We start from the raw sequence: 14,480 nt of genomic DNA on the forward strand, positions 1-14,480 counted from the left end.
GTGTAGGATTTTCATAAAATGCCTAACAAAGCTATACTAATTTCTGCCCTGATCAGTATTCATACATCCACATGGTGTAGAATTCAAGGAGATGCAGCCCTCTAGTATCTGAATTGCAAACATCTTCACCAGAACTCTGAAGGTTTCAGGAGTGCCTGTCTTATCACTGGGGTTCATTAATATTGCATTCGTATATGACCTAAACTGCATCATTGGTTTATCCATTTACACCTCCTGCCCACTTATGTATAGATGACATCCAACCAATCAAGCCATTATGAGAAATCTGTCAATTATACACCATTATTTATTTATATTACCCAAAGGACAGTACCTGTTTCCTATCTGTCTATTTAAGAACAAAGAATAAATAGAGAAGAATTTTAAAAGTTCTCCTTTAATATTTTCTACCTGCCCACGGCTGTTAACAAATGATGTTTTGATTTTTTCAAAAACATAATGTACTTGTACTTGATACTCCAATGGCATGAGAACATTTTGTGAACATATTTTTTCAGCTCAGCTAAAGAAATCAATGGAGGCAAAGCTGAATGGCTGTAAAATGTTCTGGAACAACTGTTAAATAGAATCAAGGGACCAAGAGAAGAGAGTTGGGGATGCTTGTTGTTGCAAATCCTTTTAAGACAGGATATGGGCAAAATCGTTTTCAAGGACTAGTACAAAGCAGTTGCCTTTAACAAACTTTTTCTGTTTGTCTTCAAGTGATCTTTCCTTCTTTTTCTTCCCCAGCTGATTAGTATTCATAATGGTTATAATGAAGTAAACAACCTTTAAAAAAGAAAGCGTTTTACTTTCATGCATCACACAAGGGCCCTTAATGAAGGAATACAATATAACAAAAGATGTAACTGGCTGGAATAGAACCTGAACACCATTTCTCCATCTTTTTAGGGAAAAGATGACGTCAACTTAATGTGCCTATCAAGAAAAGTGGAAAAATGTATTTGTTCTTCTTTTTTTTTTTTTATCTCTTTCACTTCTCTTCCATATTCTCTCACGTCCATACATAGCATACACACAATGATAATTCTTGTGTTTAGAATGAAGCAGTCTTTCAAACATGAGAGGAAATAAATCAAAGGAAAGGGAAGCGAGAACTGGCTCTATAAGCTTTCTCATGCTTTTTCTCAAGAATCACAGGGTTAAGCTGTCTGTTTTCCAATGCCTGAAAAATAACTGCTTCAAACATTTTGCCCAGTTTTATACCTGCTAATCTTTTCTCTGTCATGCGTAGAACTATGCATCTATTACTAAAGGTTGTAAATGCATTCTGTTGCAATTGAAGAGGAAAATCACACATGCACATGTCTATAGTTCCCTCTGTACTGAAACTCTTACATAACCCAGCTTACCAAAGTCTGAAATTTGAGACCTATACATTTCTCCTCATGACCACCCTCTTGTCCTCCCTCCCATAGAGGAGACATTTTATTGGTAGTTAACACTTCTTGCCTTGTTTTGGGAACATGAGAAGAAGCAATAAAACAAAGTGTTCCTGCAAAGGTAGCCTTAGATGGCATGAGACTGTGGGAGTTTGACCGCCTGGATTGTTGAACCATTCTAACTTTTCTCCTGTGCATAATTATAAGCTCCACCTCCAGGAGTCTCTGATAACTTCCAAAGTGATATGTAACCCATTCATGGAGTGAGAGTGCCATGTCTTTAAAGATCAGAATCTCTTATGGATAGAGTGATTAGATAATTTATTATCCAGGCTGGAAAGTTCTGGAAGTTTTAAATTTATGCCAGGACATGGGGCAAGCACCATGAATGGGACCTATGCAAACCCTACTTATGTTGTGCAGAAGAGTAAATAGTCATAAAATTGTCCCTTAGGTGGAGCAGTGGAGGTAAGAAAGGAAGGTGGATCTAGAACCCATGCTTCTTTAAATTACACTAGACATTCTGCAGAGCGTTTGTCACTCCACTTGCAAGATAGAGTGTCAGAGTGTATAACGCTGTACTGGGAAGGTATTTCAGCAATATGAAGATAGGTGTCAGTCTGTGGTTTACTGTGCATGTGTAATTGAGACCCTGTCAGTCTGGCAAGAATAATTACTGAATACTCTTAATAGAATGACATTCTGGAAGTAGCACAGGGTTGGGAGATGTTGGGATTCCCAACTTTCAGGGTAGAGAGACTTGACTGAACGTACCAGGTGATCTGGTGCTCAGTTGAGACATCATAAAGGTCATTTTTTTTTTTTGACAGGCAGAGTGGACAGTGAGAGAGAGAGACAGAGAGAAAGGTCTTCCTTTACTGTTGGTTCACCCTCCAATGGCCGCCATGGCCAACACGCTGCAGCCAGCGCACTGTGCTGATCTGAAGCCAGGAGCCAGATGCTTCTCCTGGTCTCCCATGCAGGTGCAGGGCCTAAGGACTTGGGCCATCCTCCATTGCACTCCTGGGCCACAGCAGAAAGCTGGCCTGCAAGAGGGAAAACCAGGACAGAATCCGGTGCTCCAACCAGGACTAGAACTCAGTGTGCCAGTGCCACAGGCTGAGGATTAGCCTATTGAGCTGTGGCGCCAGCCAGGAAGGTCATTACTTAGAAGACTGCTGCATTAGCTCTGGAATAGGCATTATTCCAGACCTAACTAAGATCTTCAGCAAAGTCTGTAGTAGGACGAACTTTATCTATTTGTCAATCAATTGCCTTCCAAGGTTGGGGAAAAGATTGCTATTTGTCAGAGAAACAATAAGTACAGACCCTTAGTAATGCATGTTCACAGCACTCCACATCATCACAGAAGTTTAAAAGCAGGAAAGGTGAACCATAATCAGAAGAAAAAACAGTCAATATAACAGAACCAGAGATGATTCAGATAATTGAATTAGACAAAGTCTTGAAAAAACTTACAAAAATGTTAGATGGTTTATATATACATATAAAAAAAGAGGATACAGTCAACAGGCAGAATATCTTAGCAGACAACTAGAAATTATAGAAAAAACAGAATGAAAATGTTAATTACAAAAATACACCCATCTAAAAGGAAAAGTTCACACAGTGAGCTTAATAGCAGATTGTAAGCTGCAGAAGAAATCCACTAAATTTTGTGAAAAGCTACTAGAAGTGATGTAGACTGAAGCAAACACAGGGAGGGGAAAACTTACAAAACAGAGTTGGACCCATCTACTTATGAGAATAAAAAAGAGGATGGAAATATTGGGGAAGAAAACTATTTGAAGAAATAATGATCCAAAGATTTCAAAATTTGGTGAAAAATATCAATCAACAGAGCTAATGACAGCTGGAAACCCCAAGTAGAATAAATATAAGTAAAATAACATTAGCCATACCACAGCTAGTTGTTGAAAGCCAAAATAAAGAAAATGTCTTTATCCAGAAAAGACACATTATATAAAGGAGAACACTGAGAATTATTGCTTCCTTTTGCTCGACAAGTCAACCCAGAAGAGAATGAAGCAGCCTCTTTAAAGCACTGAAAGAAAAAGATAAGTCAACCTAGAAATTGTTTTTCTACATAAATTAAGGTGAAATAACAACATTTAAACAAAAAAGCTAAGATAGTTCATCACCAAGAGACATTTAGCCTGAAATGTTAATGGTAGTTCTCAAGGCCTTTTTTATGGAAAAATATTTTCCATAAAATACTTTTTCTCATTTCTTAATTCCATAAAAGATAGCTGAGTAAAGTAAAAATATTAACAATTAATTTGTAATTTATAACATGTACAGTAGTAAAATATACAAAAATAGCATAAAGAATATAAATCGTATTTGTATAGATAAAACTACCACCCACCTAAACCAAATAGGTATTTATGGAACACTTCACCTAACAACTTCACAATAAATACTCTACCAAGTGAACAGGACATTCACCAAGAGAGACTGTAGGCCGAGCCATAAAAATAATTACTGATAAATTTCAAGAGATTGAAATCTTACCAACTACAACAGAGTTACATTAAAAGTCAATAACTACAAGATATTTAGAAAATCCCAGTGAATTTGGAAATTAAACAACATATTTGTAAATTGGTCAGAGAACTCACAATGGAAATCTTCAAGTAATGTCTTGAATTATATGAAAATGCAACTAGAAATTGTGTAAGCAGCAAATAAATCTGTGATTAGAGTGAAATTTATTGATTTTAATTCTTATATTAGAAAGCATAAAAGATCAATAGATTTATGTGGTCATGTGTATTGTTCAAGTTCTCCAGACAGAGAACCAGAGAACCAACAATATCTATTGGTCACTCATTCAATCAATTGATAAATATAACAGAGAGGGTGTTTTAGGAATTGACTCACCTTCATATAGAGTGTGAGAAGTTCTCTCTGCAGCCTGGAGAACAAAGGAAGCCAATGGTCTAACTCTCAGTCCAAGGCCAAGGGCCTGAGAACATGGAGAGCCACTGGTGTAACTCCTGGAGATGAAAGGCTCAAAAAACTCAGGTTCCAGGGCCTACGATGCTGTGTAGCAGGTAGAGCTGCTGCCTGCGATGCTGGCATCCCATAAGGGGACTGGTTTGAGTTCTGACTGCTCCACTTCCAATATAGCTCCCTGCTAATGTGCCTGAGAGAGCAGCAGAAGATGGTCCAGGTGGGACCCATGGGAGACCCAGATGAAGCTCCTGGCTCCTGACTTCTAACTGTCCCGCTCTGACCATTGTGGCCATTTTGGGAGTGATCAAGTGGATAGAAGATTTCTCTCTCTCTCTTTATCTGTCTTGTCTTCTCTCTCTCTGTAACTCAGTCTTTCAAATAAATAAATCTTCCAAAAAAGAAATTAGAGTTCTTAAGTCTAAGCATAGGAGAAGGGTGTCCCAGCTTCAGTATATATATATATACTGAGAGAGAGAGAGAGAGAGAGAGAGAGAGAAATAGAGAGAGAAAGAGATAGAATATTCACTTTTCCCTGATGTTTGGGCCCTCATCATATTTGATAGTGCCTGCCCATTTTGGGTAAGGAAGGTTAGACAAATGGATCAATGGGAAAAAATAAAGTCCAGAAATAGACTTTCAATTATATAATTGATGCACACCACACACACACACATACACACATATGTATATGTGTATATATATATATATACACACACACACACATATATGTAACACATGTTCTAAAGTAGCTCAATGAAATCTTGAAGAAGTGGTGGTAATATGGAATATTATTCAGCCATAAAAATAATGGAATTCTGACATTTGCAATAAAATGAATAGAACTGAAGAGCTAACTGAAATAAACCAGACCCAGACAAATATCATATGTTTTCTCTTATTTATGTAAGTTTATATATAAATGTAGAATATTCTACATATTACATTTTTATTATAGATACTTATATATAAGTATATATATACTATATATAATTTTTTATTTTTTATTTATTTATTTATTTTTTTTGACAGGCAGAGTGGACAGTGAGAGAGAGACAGAGAGAAAGGTCTTCCTTTGCCGTTGGTTCACCCTCCAATGGCCGCCGCGGCTGGCGCGCTGCGGCCGGCGCACTGCGCTGATCCAATGGCAGGAGCCAGGAGCCAGGAGCCAGGTGCTTTTCCTGGTCTCCCATGGGGTGCAGGGCCCAAGCACCTGGGCCATCCTCCACTGCACTCCCTGGCCACAGCAGAGGGCTGGCCTGGAAGAGGGTCAACTGGGACAGAATCCGGCGCCCCTACCTGGACTAGAACCCGGTGTGCCGGCGCCGCTAGGCGGAGGATTAGCCTAGTGAGCCGTGGCGCCGGCCTATACTATATATAATTTATTATATACAGTATAAAAATTGTGTGGATGCCATATCATTTGGTGTATAGTTATTGTTATGAATCCTGCACTTTGTTATATTAATGTTTTTTAAAAAGTATATATGCATACGTGAAAAAATATTAAATATTCTGATCCATGAAAATAAATAGGAGTGGTGCTAAAACATTTGAATATATGTATGGAAAAGTAAATAAACCAAAATCCTATCATATTTCAAAAGCCAAAGATACCAATAAAATAAAAAATAGGCAAGCCACAGACTATAGATGATATTCATAAAACTCATGCCTATATATGACAAAGGTTTCGGGAATATGAGGATACCTAATTTAAAATCGGGCAAAAGACTTGAACAGACATTTTACAATGAGAAATATAAGAATGGCTAATATAAATATAAAAAGTCATCAATGCATTAGTCAACAGGGAAATACAGAGTAAAATCACAGTGAGGTACCACTGTATCTATTAGATTGGCTAACATTCTTTTTTAAAAAGTTTGATTATAGCAAGTTTTGCTGAGGACATGAACCAACTGTAGTTCTCTCACATTGTTCGAAGGATAGAATGATGCAGCCTTCAAAGAGAGCAATTTTGCCATTTTAGAAATATTTCTACAAAGTTAAACATCTACTTGCTCGTTAAGTCTTTTCAATACTGACCTGAGAAGAGGGCAGGACTTGCTCAGGTATATTTATGGCAGCTTATTCTAAATAGCCCTGATGCTGACCAGCAGGATAATGGAAAAACAATTTGTTCTATTCACACGATGCAACATACTCCCAATAACATGTCTGACTCTCAAAAGTCTGGTAAAGGAAAGAAGACAGACACAAATGAGAATATTGTATGACACCTTTTATGAAGTGCTAGTTCAGGCAAAACTCTCTGTGAAGGTAGAAGTCAGTGCTGTGCATCTGTTACGGATGGACGGGAACCGATTTGAAGGAGCATTAGGGGAAATTCTCAAGTGGTGAAAATGTCCTGTGTCTCACCAGGGGTGGTTGTTACATCAAATTATACATTTATCAAAACTCACCACACTGGACAATTAGAGTAAGAAGTAAATTCATGTGAACTAATAATACAAAAGGCAACAGTGGCCACAAAACCAGAATCTTCTGCCCCATGAATGAGTGCAGCAGTAGGAAATGGAGCTTCCTGGCTCTTGAGGGTAAGAAGAGGCGGAGGGGATTTCTCTGCCACTCCAGGCAGATTGTCGTTATTTCAGCCTGCCATACAGGAGACGCATGAGATTTCTTGGCCTTTGGTCACTCTAAGCTGGGGACCGTGGTGGGACTGAACTGAGGTGTTTTGGATCCGTTATGAGGTGACTCAGAGTTCATTTCCTTTCTAGTTTAGCTCAGTTTGGAAAGTGCTGTCCAAGAGCAGTTAGGAAGTCAAATGGTAGGCTGAGCATTGGCGTTAAGCCCAGCACCAGTTCCACTGTCCCGAGGTAATGTATTTGAATCAGATCATTAACCCCTCTATATGTCAGTTGTAGAATAATATAAGTTCCATAAGAGAATCCTTGCCAAGGATATGGATATGTAAGAAGGAATAAGTGGCAAGGGAGACATTGGTCATGATTTCATGACTTTTAACGCATGTGCTGTCTCTCTTTTTGTTAAATGAAGCTGGACTCTTAAGGCAACTGATTCATAAATGTACCCAGATGTAATGCTTGCCTGTTTCGTTGGTAATTATGGGTGTTTGGTAAAGTGTGTAACTGCTACAATACTGTATGTATTAGCTTCTCTTCACTGCAGATAAACGCTAAGGGCAGACTACTTATGAAGAAAAGGGGTTATCCTGGCTCACGGTTTTGGAGGTTCACAATTCAAGATCAGCACGGCTCACCACTTGGTGAGGTGCAGCCCCCTGTTGAGGCCAGAGGATGGCAAAGGCAGATGTGTGCAGAAAAAGGGCCACACGGCACACGAAGAAGAAGAGACATGCCTGCCATCTATGTCCATTTTGTGTCTGATAAAGCTATCTTAATCTGGTCACAGGGTCTCCAAATTGAAACAACGTCACTGCAATCACTTCCTAAAGGCCCCATTTTCAGAACCCCGTAATGGAATGGAGTTTCCTCCCTCTCACCACAGCACCCCACTAGGGCTAAGCCTTTAACACATGGGCCTTTGGGGGACCCCCAAACCACAGTGTTACACTTCTGACTTTTCCTCCACATTTGCTCTTAAGATTTAGAGTTTGCCCTCCCTCCCAGAGCAAGCTTGCTCTTAATAAACAGTGCTTTAATCAGCCTTGAGCCTCAGATTGAAGACGGGGCCCCCAGAAGGGTTCTATTTGGAGAAAGCATTGAAATCCCACAGTCCATGTGTTTCTATTTTAACCACTTAGTAAAAAACAAAAGCAGCAAAACAAAAAACTACACCAAGACGTTCAGCATAAAAGTCTTGTTGAACTAATATTTAATCAGGCCTAAATATGAACGTTTCTGAATTTCTTTCCCCATAAGCCTCCGGGTGCTCTCCCTTTAGCTTTCACCTTGATCGGGCATGTCCATGGCAATGTTGGGCCCACTAATGGCTGTTACTTTCCTTTAAGATCCCCTTCCCTTGAGGCCAATAGTTTAAGCTTTGGGTATTGATTTCTTCCTCAGCTGTGCTTTGATACCTGGACTGTGGACACCCCTTCAGGGCTATACTTTAATTCACCTCTTATAACCGTAAGTGCAGGATCTAACACACTATACCGGGTGTTTACAGAATGAACGGACAAAAAATTAGTGGACAAATGCAGTAATCACATCAATATTTGAAGTCCATGTGGCGTTTTAAGAAAATGAGTTTTTTTTTTTTTTCAAAGTAAAATTTACAAACAATATGCCATAATGGAATCCTCCTTTTATACAGAACCCTAGTATATTGAAAGATATCTTTTAAGGAGGTTTATTTATTTATTTATTTTTTGCTCGGAATAAATGATTGACCGACTATGGAAGTCCATGCTTATGTTTACACAGCATTAAAGATCTCACTTCGTTCATTACCTGCAGTCCTGCTGCATCCCAGCCAAGGGCTCAGCTGACCAACAGAAGGCCACTTCACCAGCACCCTAAAGGGCTTAGTCTAAGCACATGGTATATTTATCTGGCCTTTGTGAAGAGGATTATTTTGTACAAGTGAGAAATAGTACCCAGTATTCAATCTTTTTTTTTTTTTTTAATTATTTGACAGGCAGGGTGGACAGTGAGAGATAGAGACAGAGAGAGAAAGGTCTTCCTTTGCCGTTGGTTCACCCTCCAATGGCCGCCGCAGCCGGCACACTGCGGCCTGTGCACCACACTGATCCGAAGCCAGGAGCCAGGTGCTTCTCCTGGTCTCCCATGGGGTGCAGGGCCCAAGCACTTGGGCCATCCTCCACTGCACTCCCTGGCCACAGCAGAGAGCTGGCCTGGAAGAGGGGCAACCGGGACAGAATCCGGCGCCCCGACCGGGACTAGAACCCGGCGTGCCGGCGCCGTAAGGCAGAAGATTAGCCTAGTGAGCCGCGGCGCCGGCCGCAGTATTCAATCTTAAGCTACATTCATGGTCAGCTGAATGAACAACATATGCTTGACTATCCTAATTCTTTTCTGAGTGTACATTGGACTCTTAGTATATAAAACACAAATATGGTCTATGATTCATCAATGAACCTTTTGTATTGGATCGGACGTTTTCAACCCAGCAGTCACATTCCAGGGCTTACTGGCTAGGAAAATGGAAGCACAGGGTGTCTTCAGGGCAGAGGGAACGCAACACTGCCTGGATTCTGCCAGGTTACAATGCCCACACAGTACTTTGGTGCTTCTCAGTGTTCTTGCAATTATCTCCCAGTGCGCTCAGAGCTGCGTACGGGTCAGATCACTGTGTGTTTTGTGGCTACTGTGCTCCCCACTTCCTTGCATTTTGTGAGCAAGTAATAAGGAACTGTTGAATGAATGAATGAATTTGAGTAGACATTACCTACCAAATACTATTTAACTCCTTTGTCTTCCTCTTATTCTACTCCACCTAGTCTATCCTGGTATCTAAAATCCTAAATGAAAGTAAATAGCATTTTATCTGGACAATTGTTTCATCACTTACTTTCCACTTACAGCATAGTTATTTAAAAGCGAGTTTAATCATGTAACTGAATTGTCAATTTCTAGTCCAAAGAAGATATTTCTCACTTACCTCTGCGTTTCCTACAGTGACTATACACATTCATTATCAGGTAGCTCGTTGAATGAATGAATTACAGGAGACTTGGAAAACCTAAAGTGATATTTACTGAGTCCTGCTTATTAATGTTCAATGAATATTTTATTGGGAAGCAAAAAATGTGTCCTTTATTTGTATCAAACCAATCAAGCACCTAGTCATCTTCTTGGTCATGGGGTTTGTGGAGGCTCTGAAGAATGACTGGTTTAAGTAGGATACATAATGGGTAAGCACGTCCCTCTGTGAGTTCCTAATTCTATTATTCAGAACTTCTTTAATTACATTGCCCTTCTGTTAGACAAACGTGCTGATTCTCACAGCGTGCTGACAGGCAAAAGATGCTTTTAATTATATAACAATTTAGCTTTTTTGACTGCTCAGCAACAAGGTTCTGGTTATTTGAGAATCAAATTAAGCATGTAGCCCATTGAACCTTGAGTCCTTGGCATAGGTCTATCAGTGAAGGAGGTAAAAGTTTTACTATTCACTCCCACCTTGGGAAGACTTTGGTAGAGAACTCTCTGAGTTTTCACTGAACTGTGGACAACTTCATTCACTATGAGATTATGCAAAACTCAACCCAAGAAAAGTTCACAGTGGCCCATGCCTTCCTCCAGAGTTTTTACTGACAGACTAGAATTATTTATGTATTTACAAGTAGGAGCAAGTGGCTTCTCTCTTAAGTGCAGTCAGAGTAGAGGAGAGGAGCAACATGTGGGCTTGAATCTTTTGTTGCTGCTATAGGAATTCCTTGTAAAGAAAACCGCAGAAGACAAGAGTAGTAAGTGGATAAGCAGAGAGAAACCAGAACCCTGGTATGCCCCAAAAGCCAAGGCATGAAGACTGACAAGATGTAGAAGTTAGTAGGGTGGAAGAAGGGCCATTGTCTTAGTCTGTTACTGCTGTTACAACAAAATACCATAAGGTGAATGGGTAATCAAACAGTCACTTCTTTTCCATTTTTTTTTTACAAATGATTTATTCATTTATTTGAAAGGAAGAGTGAGACAGAGGGGAGAGACAGACAGGAAAAGAAAGAGATCATCCATCCACTGGTTCACTGCCTAAATGGCCACAACAGCTGAAACCAGGAGCCCAGAACTCCTTCTTCCACATGGGTGACAAGGCCCAGGTATTTGTGCCTTTCCAGGAATCTGAATCAGAAGCAAAACAGTTGAGACTCAAACCCATATTCTGAAAACTGGCATAACTCATTGCACCACAACACCCATCCCAAACATTTATTTCTTTCTGTTCTGGAGGCTAGGGATCCCAACATCAAGTCACTGACAGATTTGTTATAAGTTAGTCTTGGTTCGGGATATTTTCAAATTCCATGCATACAAGGAGTCCTCAAAAAGTTCATGTAAATACGTATTATGAAAACTATGCATGGATTTCAAAAAAAAGTTTGCACCAAAATAAACAGATTTTGGTTGTATTATTCCATGAGCTTTTTGAAGGACCACCATATTTGCAAACAATAACTAAAAGTGGTTAATATTTTGGAGCTTTAGAAATCTAAAAGTATTACCACTAATCAAATAAAAGGAAACCCTTGGGGCAGGCATCGTGGCACGGTGTGTTAAGCAACCACCACGCATGTTGGCATCCCATATGGGCAGCAGTTCAAGTCCCAGCTGCTCCACTTCTGATCCAGCTCCCTGCTAATGCACCTGGGAAAGCAGAGGAAGATGGGACAAGTGTTTGGGGCCCTGTCACCCACATGGGAGACCTAGGTGGAGTTGCAGTCTCCTGGCTTTGGCCTGGCCCAACCCTGGCTGTTGGCTGTTGTAGCCACTTGGAGAGTAAACCAGCAGACGGATCAGCTCTTACTGGCTTTCAAGTAAAAAAAAAAAAAAAAAAAAAAAAAGATTAAAAAGAAAACCTTTGATATGTGAAATGCATTTAAATAAAATATCATCTATCTCCAAAGCCCCTGAAACTATTCACAAATCTAAGAAGTTTTTCCTTTAATATAATCATCTCAGATTAAAATAATGATAACATTTGGTTTTCTCTTTTCATTAATATTGGCAATGAATGTGGCACCATTTCTCCCAGTGCTGTTTATCCAACTTTAACAATTAAAATACTGTAAGTTTCAGCAATATGTTTTTAAAGTATTCTTTTTTTAGCCTACTTACCCTACAAAATTATTGGCCACAAATAGAAATAGTAGTATTCTCTACACCCACTGCCACTTCTAGGGGACATTTGATGGGATTGTACAGGAGGAGTCTTGGTGCGAGGGAATGTGTCCTCAGTGCCTGATGCAAACAGTGACTCTCTAACCTAATGTGATTGAAAGAAAACCGATGTACCCTTGATGAGACACTTTTGGCCTTGGAGGCTTACTCTACTTGTCCACTGCTGACAGACTCAACGTGCACATATTGAAAGCACAGAACACTGAAACCGGAGAGCAGAATGATGACTGGAATTTCAGAACTAGGTGGTCGCACGTATGTAAGAAGAGGGTTTCTTACATTTAAGACTCAGTTGAGGAAATAGAATAGCAGGGAAAATGCTAATTCTAGTGACAGAACAATGGCTAACACTTAGTACTTCCTTGAAAAGGAAGACAACTTGAAGAACCTTAGGCACATTTTTCTATTAAATAAACCTATGTTTAAAAAGGTCAAAATATTCCCTATAACTTTGATTCCCTTTTGTTCTCTGTTAGATCTATAGTGTTTTCTGATTTCTGGGCACTTGTCCCTTCATTGACTTTTCCTACCAATTCTCATATCCCTAAAAAGATCCATTAAAGATTACACCAGACCCTTATTTTTTCCTATAGGGAAGAGGCTTACTAGCAGATCAGACACAACAAAATAAAGATCCAATAAATACTCACCCCCAAATCTTCTTTCCAAAGTTAGAAGAAAGAAGATTTAAGAAAGTCCTCTGCACTGGGGCCAGCGCGCCACATAAGCAGATTTTTTGTGGAAGTGAGCTTGGCCAATACTTTTTTCTTCCAGAGTTTACAGGCAGCAGTCAACAGGAGGCCTCACCCTCTGACTAGCAGACTAGCAGCATAGCTTGTCCCTGCCCCAAGCCTCCGCCCAACAGAGCCTGCCAGTGTGTCTGAAAGTCCATTAAAAACATACTTCCTCAGGGTAAGACACTGCCTGTTCCTAAATAACCTCTTTCCAAATTAATTCAAATGTTAGAAAAGAGAGGGTAGTAATATATGATTTATCTGCAGAACCATTGTGTAACTCTTGTCCTGGCTTCTTTCTATCCTGACTGGGAAAGCTTCCTGGTGCCTGTATTTGTTTCTACCTCCTGGGAGCTGTCTGCATGCTCACAAATTATAGTATCTTTCTGAACAATGTTGACCTCATTGGTAAAAATAGAAGAGGTAAAAATATTTACCTCCTAGATTGTTGTACAGAATCATTCTTTCATTCCACACTCATTTATTGAGGTCTGCTTTGTGCCAGGCATTCTTCCAGGAGCTGGGAACTCAGCAATACACAACACAGGCAATATTCCTGACCTCTTAGAGGAAAAAACAGTGGGAAGGCAGGGGTTGAGGAGACAGACAAGCATACAGCTGTGTGCTCGTCAGTACCACACAGCGCTCTATTTCATCATACAAGAGGATGAGCGGTGGTCTCCCGCTGGCCATGTAGGTCTTTGGTGGAGTAGCCTTTCTGGCAGAGGAAAAAGCCAGTGCGAAGGCTCCAAAGAAGGAACACAGCTTCGACTTCACGCAGGCACCAGGGCGCTGAAGCAGAATCAGGGAGTAAGGACTGGAATGGGCGAAGTCAGAGCAACAGAAGGGCTGCAGATTCTGTAGTGTTTTGAGGGATAGTGTAAGGGTGCTGGGGTTAACTCTGCATGAGACAAGAGCCTCTTGAAATTCTAAGCAGAAGTAGGACATGGTCTGATAGCTGAAGGAAATAGGATCACTGATTCCCATGCTGTCGTTAAGGTGTAAGGCAAGGCAGAAGCAGGGAGTCAACGGATGAGACCGAGGCAGTAATCCAGGGAGGAGGCACTCATGTTCTGAGGGAGACAGGAAGAGGTGGCTGGATTTTGGAAATACCATGAAGGTTGAAGGTGCTGGATTTGCTGATGAACTGAAGGAAATAGAAAGGAGTGAACAAAGATTACAGCCTGCTACAGAGCGAATGTTCTAGCAGTTTACTTTTCTTCTTTCCTCCTAACAGATACTTGATATGAAGCATTGGGGAAAGAAAGACCCATGAGATGGGAAGAGCAGAGACCAGTAAGGACAGGACAGAGCACAGGCTTGGGCTCAGAGGCCTGCCTGATTCCTTGCCTCTCTCAGGGCATATGGATTTTTTTTTGCCATGTCTTTCCATTTTCTCATTTATTGAAGTATAATTCATAAATAAAAATTGGTTATATGTGTAGTATACAAAGTGATATTTTAATGTATGTGTACACTGTGAAATGATTCTCACAATCAAGCTGATTAACAACTCATTACCTTACCCTGTTGTCACTTTGTGTGTGTGTGTGTGG

General features: G+C 40.2%; 1 long non-coding RNA gene across 2 annotated transcripts; it reads right to left on the reverse strand.

Moving 5' to 3' along the window:
* Positions 1 to 381: 381 nt before the first annotated feature.
* On the reverse strand, positions 382 to 12,980 carry LOC149122423 (uncharacterized). 2 transcript variants are annotated; one of them, XR_016220821.1, is made up of 2 exons: positions 12,841 to 12,972; positions 382 to 789 (listed from the first exon to the last, which is right to left on the reverse strand). It is a non-coding gene; the product is annotated as an uncharacterized LOC149122423 (long non-coding RNA). The 2 variants fall into 2 exon arrangements; XR_016220822.1 differs by lacking the exon at positions 382 to 789 and adding an exon at positions 10,940 to 11,134 and having other exon boundaries at positions 12,841 to 12,980.
* Positions 12,981 to 14,480: the final 1,500 nt, after the last annotated feature.

The sequence above is a fragment of the Oryctolagus cuniculus genome, chromosome 14, assembly GCF_051225735.1.
Source record: "Oryctolagus cuniculus isolate XC-2025 breed Fujian yellow rabbit chromosome 14, ASM5122573v1, whole genome shotgun sequence".
Classification (NCBI taxonomy): domain Eukaryota; kingdom Metazoa; phylum Chordata; class Mammalia; order Lagomorpha; family Leporidae; genus Oryctolagus; species Oryctolagus cuniculus.